Below are 15,489 nucleotides of genomic sequence, written 5' to 3'. Positions count from 1 at the left end.
GCAGACATTTGCACAGGGCAAATTTAGTGAGCATTATTCATCGATGTGAACCTAATTTACAGTTTCTCTCAGTTGCTTTGGTACATTTCTCAGATCACAATTGAAATTCTCCAAACGACTTGTTCAACCTCCACATTATCTAGTCACTTGGACACATCATAAAAGCCATTTCTCATTCCTTTTGAACAAACTGCCAATGCTTTGGTACATTCATGCAACTGATTATGCACAATTGCCTGCTGTTTCCTACATTATCAATTGCTTATTTCATGTTGATCAAATATATTATACTGGTTCTCCATTGAATAGTCTTACCCCCAGGAAACAGCTAGGCATTCGTTTATTGGATAAGTAATTAAATGCAAAAGAGTTGAACCCGCTGTCATAATCTGTCAATCATATTTTCTATACTCAGCCACATACTCAGATGACCCTGCTGTCTTCCATGGATGTCGCAGGTGAGGACATCATGGCAGACGCCTGCAGAGGCTGAATAAGACACTGCAAGAGATTCTTTCCGTGCTGCATTGCAAGGGAAGATCTCCGTTGTGATGTGGATGAGATTTTGTGGCCAGACAGACCGGAACATCAGCAAGGTATAGAAAGACTGCATTGTAATTCTCCATACAGCGCTGCATGTACTGTTCTGTCTAAGGGATATTTCCTATGTTTACCGTTCTAATGTTGTCGTTTTTCCCTTTGCAATGTAAAATAGTAAAAGGCCAACAGTAAAAGCGTAAATGTGAATTACGTCCAATCCCTTGCAATCACTATCCCGCATACAGTAACGTGTAACGTTGTGTTGTCGAAATTGATATGTGCCATGCAGAAATAAAGTGCTTTTTTAATCATTGCCATCAAAACTGTAGCCATAGTTTATGTCAGAAAATGCTCCCAGCTTACAGTGTTATATTGACAACATGATTAAGCACTTTGACTATCTTGTTTGTGAACAATGACACAAGGACTTGTCATTCTGATGGCACTGATATGTTAATTGACAGATTTAACATATCACCTTGCAAGATGAACTAATGGTTTCGAGCAAGTTCCAGACTTTTGCAGGTAATCCATTGAGTGGTGCTGTTTGTACGAATTGTTTCAAGAAATGAACTTACTGGTTTGCAAACATTAAAGATGATTCAAGAAATGTACCATAGTGACTTAGAAAAACTGTAACATGTACTTCTAAATGTTTTCCCTCTCCCCTTCTCATGCTATATTTGCGTGGGTCCATATTTGTTTTTGTGATTGGGCGAGTGTGCATTCCCGTGCGTCTTTGGGCATCGTCTTTTATATTTCTCTTCTCTTAATTATTCTTTGATTTGCAACAACACGCCGGCGCCCATTTGGTACATTAATGTATGTACTGTGAAAAAATTTACTCATAACCCTTTGTGGGGAACAGAAAATGGAATTGCTTGATGTGCTGTAGGAGCAAATACAGTGTTTCCATTGCCTCATGAACAATGCAAATAGCTGTTTTAACTGTGTTAACACCAACACCTACACTGCGCCCCAGATATAATATATTTAGTTCACAGTACATCAAGGTTTCCAACCTTTCCTACCATGAGAGCTTTTAAAAAAAATGAAACGTTGCAAGCTTTTAGATAGGCCCATTCTTCTCCTCTCCCCTGAAACTCTACCCCGGGATGTACAAGTTCACAATACAGTACTAAATTGTCTTTCAATATACCTGGAAGTATAACGGTTCATAAAAAACTGTAAGCAGTTTAGATTTTTCGTGTTTTGTATTTTCCCTAACTATGCTCTCAGTTATTTTTATTCAATTCTTAATGTTCTATATTGCAATTATTCATAAAAACAACTAAAATTGATGTTCGGTTTTGCAGTTTTTAGATGGTTTTGGTGAGATTTATAACAGTTAAAAGTATTTCCGCCCAGTCACAAGACAGTTATCATTAAAATGGCTAAACACCAACAAGCATGAAATGTGTCTATTTAACCCAAAAATGTATAAACAGGTGTAAGACAACATTAATGATTTGTCGATTAGACAGTAGACGGGAGCTTGCAGTGCTTGGTACTTGTGAGATTTATCAATACAAGTTTGTTTTGGAACAAGTCGAAAGGGCATGTTCTCTCAGAAAGGTTAGGACAGCTATTCATTAAAGGGGTTGCGAGCTACAGGTAGACCTCTGGTATGAGGACTTTCATCTGTTACCATTGTTCTTGTGATATTTCAATCAAGCCGGTTATTGTTTTATCCGGATGGACTGAGGTAATGGTATTCTCAAGGAGAACTCTCAGACTGTGATTAAAGGTCTCTAAGGCAGACGCATTACTATTTAAATGTAAGGGAGCATTTAGTTGTTTAAATATGGATTCTTGCTTAAACTGCTCCTCTAGGCATTGCTCCAGAAAGTCAGCATTTTCCCTGAGTATGTATGGTACTGTAGGCTGGGGCTATGCAGATGGGAAATAAGATTCCCCATTTAAGTAGGAACACAAGTGCCACCCCAGGCCTGGAGGGGGAACAGAGGGAAGACAAGGATGAGGGTAGAGCAGGAGAGGGGATATCAGGCTGGCAGGCAGGATCACTGCTTGGGGGGGTGGAGGAGACTTGGAAGGGGTTCTGGAGGTTAGAAGCTCGGGAAGTGCCGAGGGTGGGGCTAAAGAGAAATCACAGGGCATGATGTCAACATAGACATCTGATAAATCACCGGCCGATCGACCTCACACCGGATGATCATGATATGGGTAAAGGAGAGCGTGCAGATGGACGGGTCGCTTGGCCTGGCACCGCAGAGTGTAAATGACGCCCTGAAGCCAGTAGCTGGCCGATGGAGCAGGCCGGGATCGGTCTGTTCTTGTGACATTAGGTGTGGTCTGGTGAGAAGGGTTGCTCTAATGGAAGAAAAGGCGTCCTCAGTTCAGCATAGGCCAAGGAGGCTGGTGGGGGAGCTTGGTCTGTTGTCTGCGAGGGATTAATTCACACCATTACTCCTGAATCCGCTCACATGAAAGCGTGCGAACAGTGAGATTTGTCATTTGACATGGCAGTTCCATTCACACTGGCTTAGAGTGGCTGCAGTAAATGCATGGTTTAACTTTGACAACATTATGGCATTTCCAGACTGTTGGGGCCATGCTGTCTTAGACATTTTTTTCCTCATCCCTCTACCGCTATTAAATCCCTGCGTGTATCTAACGAATAAAAATGAACTATGCATGCTTTTTTTTCCCATGAGCCTCCCTTGGCTCCGGACATTTTCAATCTTACATTGTCGGCATTAGGAAAGAAATGTGAAGATATTTACATACACAGCCCTGATTGGTTGACAGGATTGTCTGGAGACTGCTTCCTTACAGAACGTTGATGCTCCTCCCATCTGTTTCTGACCTGTGATGTTTTCCACACCCAGAGAAACAGGATAGTGGTCCCCACAGTTTTACCAAATAGCATGAAGCCTCAGGGCACTTCTTGAGATGGTACTTTAGATTTTCGAGCTAGTTATATGTACACTAACACAGCAGGCTTACAGCATGGTGTTATTTCTGTTCATGGAAAGTCAACATTTCGACTGTGGGGGTCAACAGGGAAGACCGTATTCCCAATTTGTGGGGGAGGTCAGAAAATAGGAGGTTTTCAATCTCCGTTTTCATTCAGAAAAAAACACATACTACAATTAACTACAATTTCCTACACGTACCTCAATGTTCTTACTTTTTTATTCTAAAGAGTCTTGCACAAGAATGAAAAACACATCCAACAGACTATAAAAACAACAGTTGAACCCTCCTGCAGGGTCACACGAGAAAGTGAAGAAGACTGCTGGGGTAGTAAGTCAAATGAGACGTTCCAAACTGTCCTGGAGCTGTCTTCTAGGGCATCAAATATTGACATAAAATGCACTGTGTTGGACCAAATCAATACACTAATAATAATAGCGGTTTGATCATGCGACTGGATACAGAGGTATGACATATGAGCGGCCATCCAACCAGAACAGTGCTATTTTCAAGAATCTCTAACATAAAACAAACCCATTAGTAATGTTAACAAAATGCTTGTGCTATTTCGACCTCATATTGTGGCAATATCACCAAACTAACAGAAACATGTGTTTTTAACTGCCTTTCCCCTTTCAGTGCTTTAATGTGTGGGATTTTCTGCAGTGAGAAGGACAGTGAAGAGCATGGGTAATGTTCATCTAGCCGTCAACTTGCTTCTTCTTTCCTATACACTTTTCATACTAATGTTTTCCCTACTCCATCCGTATCCTCTGTTCTCCATCCTCTCCTCCAGTCTAGTCTCATCACCCTCAACCTAACTCATGTTGACCCCCTTCTATTCTCTCTCTGTTGTCCCTGCTTCCTGCCCCAGGCCCCTCCCTCCCCCTCTCCCTCTTGTCCTCTAGTTTTTGGTAGCTGTGTCTCTTTGATAAGCCCTGACTCTTTAAAGACTCCACACTGCTTACCTCCAAGCTATTGTACCTACTGTACAGTAAAAAAAAAAGAAGTAATAAAAAATACATACACTGACAGAAAGAAGTTGTTCTTTGTTTGCGAGGCAACTCTTGGAATAATCAATTTTTGTAGTTGAAGTAGAACCATTTTGATTTCAGAAAGAACCCTTTTGAATCCATAAAGAACCCTTTTGAATCCATAAAGAAACCTTTTGGTTCCATGATGAACACTTCTGGTATGTATCTGCTTTGTACAACCCTCTGTGGAAAGGAAACCCAAAAGGGTTAATCTGGAACCAAAAATGTATCATCTTTGGGGCCTGCAGAAGAACTCCTTCAGAAATCTTTTTTCTAAAATGTTATGATAGAGAGAGATATAGACAGAGGAAAAACTAGAGGGTTGTTATTGAGGAGACTGGAGTGAAATCGAAAATAAAAACACATCTGTATGCAATTCTTTGGCTTCGGCTTCACTTTCTATGATTTTATGCTTGCTGCATCTCTTCAGAGGCGCACTCGTTCATTGTCATATTTGTTCGTGCAGCTCATTTTTCCTGTGCTCTCCTGCATGCCTTCAGAGGAAGCGCCTCATTGATCCCCGCATAGACGCCCAGAGTGCCAGAGCCTGAGAACGCTCACAACAGGCTATAACTAAGTGGGGATGCTGCTACAGGATTTACATGCAGGGCAGCTAACAAACTGCCACAGGGACTAACTAATGACAGAGTTTCAGTCGAATAAGGTTCTGTTTATGTTATGAACCCATATGAGCTCATCGGTTGGACAACACGCTGCTCACCTCTGATAGGATACGGGCCCTCACAGAACGATTTAATTGACCGTGTCAACATTTTAGTCAAATGACTACACTTAACATTAAAGTTACTAAACCGAATCTCTGGGCCAGAACAATTTACAGAGGTGAGTGCGTACTTTTTCATCTTTTCTTCTTTTTTGTTCTGCCCCCCCGTGGAAGTTGAACCCACAATCAAGCACCATGCTCCACCAGCTGAGCTACATCGGACCCCCGACTACGTAATCACACAGCAGATTAACTTTGAGGACAAATCCCTGACCCTCAAACATGCATACTGTGAGGTAAAATAGAGCCAAAGCAGACCAAGCATTTGACTAAAATCCCGTAGAAAAAGGGGTATGTTGGTGAACCACCTGTTTCACAAAAAACCTCCTGTTACTCGATTTGACAGCTGTTACAAGCCCTTGTAAAAATCTAAAACCTCTGCCGTGACGTGTGGCTACCACCACCAGTGTCTAGACCTCATTGTCTCTTACTCTGGCATCTTTTAAAAGTACCCCCTCTTACCTCGCTCCAAAATCCTATTCTCTCTACAGTATATCTTCCCTTTGTCTCAGTCTCAATCTCACTCTGCACCACTCTCTCTCTCCCTCAATCTTCCTCAGCATCCCTCCCTTTCTGTCTCTCTGTCACTCCCTTTCTTTGGCAGAGTAGCTTGCCATTGGGATTTAGAGGAAATTGAATTGAATTATGAAGGAATTTCGCTGCAGTACGATTGGCATCATTTCCCCTCTCACAATAGAACATCATTCTCATATCTCTCGGTGTGGGGGAATGAAAATAGGCCGTGCACCATTCTTACTCTCATCCTTTTAAATTGAATTTTTCATATCACAAGGCCACAGAGACATCTTCCATTTCCTTTAAGATGGGCAGAAAACCCATTTCATAACATCCAAAAGGCACAAACTGTGATTCAATGGGAGAAAGTCAGATTTCCACCAGTGCTGTATGCATTCCTCCACAGTGAATGATAACAGAGGACAGGCAGCATAGGTCTTCCGTAACTTGAAAAGGTGAAAGCATAGCGGTCCTATACACAGTATATGTTTGCCTTCACAACCCATTTGGAGCACTTCGTCGCAACCTTATAGTAAGCTGACTGTCTTTTGCCTGGTCTCGCTTCCCTCTCTACCACTCTGGTTTTCTCTGCCACTCCCTGGGGCAAGTGAGGCTGCCCATGTCTTTGTATTAAACTATACCGCGTACTGTGTAGAAAAAAAAGAGGTAATGAGTCTTATTCGATCTTCAGTCGTTTTGTTTTAAGAGCCCTAGGGCTGAATTGATGAACAAGGAACGGAGCCACGGAGGCTTTTAGTGACGAGGAGAAGAAGCCGCATAAATCAACATAATGAGAAAATGACAATAATTGTTATCATTCGCAGCACCTCGCCCATTCTATGTAACATGGAAAAATGGAAGAAAGAAAAAAACTCCCTGTAGAAGATGACAACCAGTCACACAAGGAATTGTCAATCAGGCCTCCTGTTTTAAAATGCTGAGTGACAGGTCCGCAGAGGCAGCCTAAATATCAAGCCAGATAGGTAGCGAGAAAGAATGCGTGGCGACGAGGGGAGAGGTGTTGAAACAGAGAGAATCGGGGGGGCTGTGGGGGGGGGGTAACAGAAAGAGAGAGAAACAGAGTGAGAGAAAAAGAAAGACAGGGGGCAGCGAATGATAGAGCCAGACAGCAGAGAAATTAATCTGCAATATCCACTTCCTAGTGGGTACCTTTTTCCCTCTTAAACTTCCCCCCATTTCAGAGTTAATATCTCTATTCCTTCAGCAATGGACTGGGAGCCATGCATGGTGCTCCAATTGCTTAAAAGAAGTGGAACATAATGGGATTGTGAAGTGAGATGACAAAGCCTTCAAGCATGCTTAAGACTTTACTGAGCTTCCTCGGGTATTGTCTTTTTTTTTCTTACCCCCCCCCCCCCCCCCCCCGGTATCTCTATTAATAGCTTTTCATAGCCTTGGTCCTCGTCTTTGTCATTTGTTAGCCTGCGTTGGAGATGGAAGTCGTGATTGACAACTCATTTTATGAGGCAGGGAATCTTGGAAATCTGCGTCTCATTCCAGAGCTCTAAGTGATCCGTTTGGAAACAAGGTGACGGGGACCCTTCATCTTATCAAATCGAGGAACTGATGACATTAAAAAATCACGCTTAATTAGATCCCAAGCTGCCTTTTTCATCTCTGGCTACAAGCATCCTGTCAGTGCCAAAGCAGTGGGACATGTTCCCTCCATTGATCTATCTCAGCAGAGCAGGGGATCCAGCAGGACCCCAACGCTGTGCAATGAGGCAGAAAGACAACAAACCAAAAATCATCAGATCAAGAGATTACGCTATCTGAGCTAGCAAGACGTGCTTGGGGTCTCACTGCGGCCTCTCAATAATGTGGCCGGGCAGGCTCGATAGAATGTAGTCGGGACAAATCAAAGGTATCAAAGTCTGACGCGTTCCAAAGCCTGAAAAACAAACAGCCCAGATGATCCAGCTGAACGTTCAGTCAGTGGCAGCAGTGTCTATCCAGCCCAGAGGACGGGCTCCCAAAGACGGGCTGATGAATCCGCAACTTCACCCGATTAATGAATTAAAAGCTGATTACTGATCAATAGGGACATGGCTGGGCAGGGGAGGGTGGTTTGGCTGGGTGCTATGCCCCCTTGTAGAAGAAGAGGTTCAGGGAGAGAAAAAAATGCAGGTCAACAGCAGAAAAGCCCTGTCGTAAGCCAGAAACAAACTCTCCGCTGAGCCTTGTAATCAGAATGCATTGATCAAGCATTTCCAATTAACTGGGAACGCGTGGAGGGGTGAAAAGTTTGGACAAGCGCTCACTCATTTACTCGCTTTTTACAGGGTGCAGTAAAGCTGTGACGAGGGCTTTGTAATTAAGAAAGGATGTTTACTATCCCTCTCTAAAACATAAATCAGAAGCTTTTTTTCCTCGCGCAATGGGCCCAGAGTAGGTGAGATAAACTCACAGAAGAACGCAGGCAGTATATCATCACGAAGACACAAGCCACCTAAATGGAGAGCCGTGCCGTAACAGCGTCTTTAAAAACAGATTGCTGAGAGAACTGCTACGGTTTTAAAAATGAAACCTACACAGCATGTCTTCAAGAGAGCAGTACTGAGGTTGGTCACAACAACCAACAACAGTATGGGGGCTAGGCTGTAGGATTCAAACAGGATTCTGTTGCAATAGATCCGAGATGAGATTGATGACAGATCTGATTAAATTATGGCTGAACCAATGACACTGGGAAATGGTGGTAGTCCCTAAGCACAATATCTGGCATAAATATTCCGTCCCAGTGTCCCTTCACAGCTCATTTGAGTCATATCTGACATATTCATGGCTCATCATGTCAAATGCTGGTCATCAGAGGACAAGAAACGATGAACCCTATCAGTACTGAGGGCCATTCTGTCATACAACGTTAGAAAAGCACTGTTGACGCTTCAGGAACAACTGGAGTCTTTGATGCTCAGACTGCCGCATGCGTAAGAAGCTAGTTTTATCACTGGTTTCAGTGAGTGGTTAGTAGGGTCAAGTAGGACTGGCTTTGGACTAGGTCAGTTGTTCTGAGAAATGTATATTATGTTAGGTTGTAGGTTAGACAAGTAATCATGAGACAAAGCCAGTGTATAGATGGCAAAGCATTTTATATGGTGAAAAGATTGTCATCCACTGAATTTAAATGCATATGGCATTTGCCCCATGAACACTAACGTGCATTCCATAGGGGCATGTCAACTCTGATGTCAAATGAAAGCTAAGAGTATATTTCTGAATAATGAAGACATAATGCCTGCCCCCACTCCTGACACAAAAAAGCAAAGAAAGGTTTGTAAAAAAAATAGTGTATGCAGAGATTGCCATGCTTAGGGATACCAAACTATAAAGGGAAATAAATGGCAAAAGTTGACAGAATTTTTTTATCAACTCAAATGTGTTTTTCTTTAGAAAAGGGGCATTTCGCTCAGCCCCTTGGATAAATTGCCCTCCTAATCTCTGGAAGATTATGGCATAGGATTTGACAGAAGTGTCCCTCATTTTGAACTTCATCAACACATGAATTCCATTTTCTCTTCTACATTTTTCTTACAGTTCATTACGTACAGTAACAATAGAATTCAGGACACAACAAGGCGCCTCTTCACCTTAACCACCTTGATCAATCCTTTCCTTGTAAATTCACATATGAAAAAAAAATATTCAGGAAGGTCGGAGACTAACTCAATACAAAATATTGAAAAGTATTAAAAATACATCAAAATCCAACAAAGCACAGTTACATCAACATGCATGTAAAGATTTTCAGAAATTATCTGCCTTCTGTCGTTCTACAAATATTGCCTGGCACCTTTGTTACCAACATATCTTTAAGATTTCTTATAATGTCTCTCCCTCTCAAGGGAGGATGAAGAAACTTCACAGACATGTCAAGGACATGCAGACCCGCTAATTATTTATAGTGTTTTACTGAGAAGACACTGGTTTAACGTTTGTATAGTGATTAAAACCTGTCATTATGTTTCTTTTCACAAACGGAATGACAAAAATATCACTAACAGAAAGAGAAGCCATAGTAGTCCCAAACCACAGCTGGGTCACCTGCTACTGTCCTGCCTCCTACTGACATGCTGTTATGATCAGCTGTTTTCTTTCTCTTTCTGTCAAGTGGTTGTCAAAGCAACACTATGAAAACATGTGGACACACTCAACCCCTCTCTCTTCAGTTAATGTCAGCACTCCCAGGTTTTAAAGACAATTTCCCATGAGCTCTCTTTTATTTCAGTTTAAACTGCCCTCACACACTGAACATCTGTGATGTTAGACTAAATCATAGATGTTTGTTTCACAAATTTGGCCATACAGTACACTAAGCGGTATGTACAGTAGAGTAAAGGTCAGTACAATGCAGTATAGTACAGTTCAACTGAGCAGTGTTTTGGGTCCAGTAAAGTAGAGTCGAGTGAGTATGGGTCGCAGGAGAGTGGGCCGCAGGAGATTTAAATTGGGTGGCCCGCAGGAGATTTAAATTGGGTGGCCCACAGTCCCAGTCCCAGGGGAGTCTTCTTGGATGAGTCTACCATTCAATGCAGGCGCCTAAATGATAGAGCGCAGCGTTCATTCCCATATAGTGGAGCTCCCTTCATGGACATTCCCATGTAGCGGAGCACCTTTTATGGACATTCCCATGTAGCGAAGCTCCTTTCATGGACATTCCCATGTAGCGGAGCACCTTTTATGGACATTCCCATGTAGCAGAGCACCTTTTATGGACATTCCCATGTAGCGAAGCTCCTTTCATGGACATTCCCATGTAGCGGAGCACCTTTTATGGACATTCCCATGTAGCGGAGCTCCTTTCATGGACATTCCCATGTAGCGGAGCTCCTTTCATGGACATTCCCATGTAGCGGAGCTCCTTTTATGGACATTCCCATGTAGCGGAGCTCCTTTCATGGACATTCCCATATGTCAGGTAGACTAAGAAAGATTTCAGCCAAATCTGCCAGAAGACACAGGTAACCACAGGAGAAATACAGGCTGCTCTGGAAAAAGACGGAGTGGTTGTTTCAAGGAGCATGACATGACATGCATGGTCAAGTTGCCAGAAAGAAGCCTTTACTGCGCCGATGCCACATAAAAGCCTGGTTACAATATGCCCGACAACACCTTGACACACCTCACACCTTCTGGCACACTGTAATTTGGAGTGACGAAACCAAAATCGAGCTTTATAGTCACAACCATAAGCGTTATGTTTGGAGAGGGGTCAACAAGGCCTATACCGAACAGAATACCATCCCCACTGTGAAGCATGGTGGTGGCTCACTGATGTTTTGGGGGTGTGAGTTTTAAAGGCACGGGAAATCTTGTAAAATTAGATGGCAAGATGAATGCAGCATGTTCTCAGAAAATACTGGCAATTTGCATTCTTCTGCATGAAAGCTGTGCATGGGACGCTCTTGGACTTTCCAGCATGACAATGACCCTAAGCACAACGCCAAGTTGACCCTCTAGAGGATACAGCAGAAAAAGGTGAAGGTTCTGGAGTGGCCATCACAGTCTCCTGACCTTAATATCATCGAGCCACTCTGGGGTGTTTTCAAACGTGCGGTTCATGCAAGATGTCCAAAGACTTTGCATGACCTGGAGGCATTTTGCAAAGTTGACTGGACAGCTATACCACCTGCAAGAATTCGGGGCCTCATAGACAACTATTACATAGGACTGCATGCTGTCATTGATGTTAAAGGGGGCAATACACAGTATTAAGAACTAAGGGTATGCAGACTTTTGAACGGGGGCCATTTATTTATTGCCATGTTTTGTTTTATGATTATGCCATTTTGTTATGACCTACAGTTGAGTGTCAATCCCATAAGCAATAAAAGACATGTTTTGCCTGCTCACTCATGTTTTCTTTACAAATGGTACATACATTACCAATTCTCCAAGGGTATGGAAACTTTTGAGCACAAGGGTATATTACATTTGTCTACCTATGTGTACCAATTCAGGTTACTTAATCATCAAGAGGACATCCACAATGACACATTTCTGTATTGTACAGATCAGGGACCCTGTCATTCCATTACAGAGTGTGTTTCAAAGTCAAGGTATTGTATCATTACTGACAGTGATTTCTTTCTGACAGCATTTTTTTTATTTTAAAAGTCTGTGCTGGGCAGAACACAAAACAAACAATAAACATAATAAACATAGCAAGCACTAGTTCATGAAAGCAACAGAAGGGGTGGCTGTCAGTCTTTTTTTAGGTACTCTTTGAAAAAATAAGGTTTCAGATTTTTATCCTAGCCGAAAAGCTGGTTCCACCATTGGGTTGCAAGGAAAAGTTTGAATTGGGCATAGGACAGCCAAGAGACCAAGTGAGGCAACACTAAGGGCACTGGGAGGGTTTGAGCATAGCATGAAGGTAGGGAGGAGAAGCTGCCCATGCTGCTCCGTAGGCAAACACTATGGTTTTGTGGATGCAAGTTTCATCTGGAAGCCAGAGGAGAGGGTGGATGAGTGGGGTGACCTGGAGGGACACCAGATGGGCTCCAACCTTCTGAATAAGTTTCAGGGGTTTGGTGGAATGTTTTATGAGCGCAAACCTGATAGAGCGGGCAATGCCTTGTGGCTCTGATGGTTTGGAGTGTCAAAATAATTATTTATATATATATATATATATATATATATATATATATATATATATATATATATATATATATATATATATAAGAAAATGATATACAGGCAGTCTAGGAAAGAGCTTATCAACATGTCAAGCTCATTAAGGGAGTCACAAGAGACCTTGCGGTAGACGGTAGATGAAAATAATGTTAAGCTTGAATGGTCAACTCCCACTGACAGCATGGCATTCTGAAGAGGGGGGAGACAGGTGAGCGAGGAGGAAGAGAGAATCTCAGTCTGGAACAAATGAGTAGCCCTTTGCCAACACCAGGAAGTCTGGTGAACACCAGGAAGTCTGGTGAATACCAGGAAGTCTGGTGAACACCAGGAAGTCTGGTGAACAACAGGAAGTCTGGTGAACACCAGGAAGTCTGGTGAATACCAGGAAGTCTGGTGAACATCAGGAAGTCTGGTGAACACCAGGAAGTCCGGTGAACACCAGGAAGTTACAGATGAAGCGAGTTCAGCTGGAGTACTTTACATCGTCACTGTCCTTTCAGGAATCGTTTTTTAATCATTTGTTGAGTGGAAATACGTGGAGTATTATGTTTATTATGTTTTGAGTAACTTTTAAAAAAGTTCTTTTTTTTTTTACTCTTACAGTGGAAAGTCTGTGTCTCGGTGTCATTTTGTTACAGCTGCAATGCCCGTATAACAATGCAGTTTATAGAACCAGCAAGCCAAGCTTTTCTTTAACTTTTAATAAACACAGATGGATGTATTTGGGACTCTAGAGGTACAAGTTATCACCGTGCTCATAAATATAATTGCTGTACAGCAAATTTAAGTGTCAAAATATAAAATCGTCCCTGTAACCCACAGGCTAGAACATGGATTTACTATTACACAGTAGAAGGGCAATACAAAACAGCTTTGTACCATTAGCTAAGGCAGAGAAATGCTTAAAAAAAGACCAGCCTATGTTTTTAGCTCGCTTATTACAATTGAAACAAAGCACCATTGCCTTTTTCTGGGTGGAGGTGGTAAAGAAACTCAGCAACACAGGCAAGGACTTGACTGTAATTGCTATGGCTTGCAGGCTAACCGTACGTGTCATCATATGGGACTACTATGAGATAACCAATATAAGATAAGATACAGTGACAGGGAGGAGGGACAGGAAGGAAGGTATTGTTCCTTCGGTATGTATCCCCCAATCACTAGCCCATAAATTACACATCAGGACAGGCCGGCATCACTAAACACAATGATACATCTGGTAATGGAGCTGCTGTCCATTACATTAATACAGAACTGACATGCTGACAAATTATAGACATAGAAATGCACACAAACACACACACACGGGCTCAAAAACACGTACACTGTTTACCCAGATACATACACCCACAACTGACTGATTCTATGCCGGTTAGAAAAACAGCTATGCTAATTTCACAGTGAACAGTGTTTACTCGAAAGACCCAAACGAGACTCAGATGGAAGATGGATCCAGCCAACTCATCACAGACCCTTTCAATCTCACATGATTAGTGCATCAGTAAAACAGTAGCTTTCTCTAACATTAACGTACCGTACACACAAACACACACACAGGTGCTCACACAAAAGTGTAAACACAGGCACACACTCTCTCTCCTTCCCTCTCACTCCGTCTCTGTCTCACACACACACACACACACACACACACACACACACACAAACAGGTACTCAAACATACAAGAATGAACATAGACACTCTCTCAAGCACATACACAAACACACACGCTAACTGCCCCCTCCCTCATGGTTAATACATCAAACAGCATTAGCTTCCTGGATTCCGAAAGCTTAGACAGACATGGTTCTGACAGCCCATGATTCTTCACTCTCTGTTGCCTCCCCCTCTAGCCCCACACGCTCCTCTATTCCCTATGAAGTTACAGAACACGCCGCCAAACTGGATTCACTTACATTTTACCTTCGCTTTTGTAAGCTTGTATAATGTCATGTTAGAGAGCAAGCCAAAACAGTATGACAGTGGCACAGTATGACAGTCTGCAGACTGCAGAGACATAATCGATAAACACATTCACTGATCAATGCCTCCTTGGTGTTAAAACACTACAAGGGACGTATTTGAAATCGGTCATCCCGTTGTTGATGCAACATTGTGGCGTTCTCAGGATTTCAAAATAAATGTCAACTCCACAAATTTCCACTTTAAAATGCCAGACATAAGTTGCCCTAAATAAAAAAAGAAAGAGAAACTAGGCAAGCTTAGTTCAGCCGGCCCGTGGGTAAAGTGTACTGTGGGGAGCCAGGGTGGGGGCTTGAAGAGCAGCTATTAATGGGCCAAGTCTAGATACCTAGTAGCCAGTCGACTTGTGTTTTTGGTAATTACAATGACTTTATAACTTGAGAACAGACAATCATTTTAATGATGTTGCAATGCCATGTTGGTGATCTCCAAGTGTCATGAAATAGATTGAGGCTTTGTCAATGAGGGACGATGCAATAAACATGGGCCTGCACCTCATCCTACAACATGGACCAGGAACTTGGAACAGGAGTCCGCCGTAAATACCAAAAAAGTGGGAGGCCGGAAATTCCAGTCTAAGTAGTTGTACCCATAAGTCCTTGTCCCTGACGAATATTCTACAGAACAATGAATACTTACAAAACAGGGATGTCACCAAGCTAGATATATTATGTGAAATAAATTTCAAAAAACATTTTTTTGGCAAGCTATATTAGTTCTAGGCGGTTTCAGACAGCAACCGGTGGCTGTGGTGGCACATTCATTTTCAATAGAGTGTTGGTGGTGAGCAGAATTCTACCTAGGCAGAGATGTTGGGAGTGCCCGTGAACACTGCTCAACAAGCAGGGAAAATAGAAAAATGGTAAAGAAGGTAATTCCTGTTAGCTAGCTTTTGTCATTGTGGGAAAACATGGATGATGCAGTCAACATGGGCATGCACTTCATCCTCAAACACCTTAATAATGCACATTTAATAGCTTAAAAGTGTAGTATATTAAAAAGTTCACCGGAATAACAGTATAACAAACAATCTAGCCTGC

General features: G+C 42.3%; 1 protein-coding gene across 1 annotated transcript in view; it reads right to left on the bottom strand.

Annotated features, from left to right (window-relative positions):
* Positions 1–15,489, bottom strand: part of pcdh1a (protocadherin 1a) — an 84,787-nt gene that overhangs the window by 20,029 nt on the left and 49,269 nt on the right. The window lies entirely within an intron of this gene.

The sequence above is a fragment of the Esox lucius genome, chromosome 7, assembly GCF_011004845.1.
Source record: "Esox lucius isolate fEsoLuc1 chromosome 7, fEsoLuc1.pri, whole genome shotgun sequence".
Taxonomy (NCBI): domain Eukaryota; kingdom Metazoa; phylum Chordata; class Actinopteri; order Esociformes; family Esocidae; genus Esox; species Esox lucius.
This window is presented reverse-complemented; position numbering and strand designations above follow the sequence as displayed.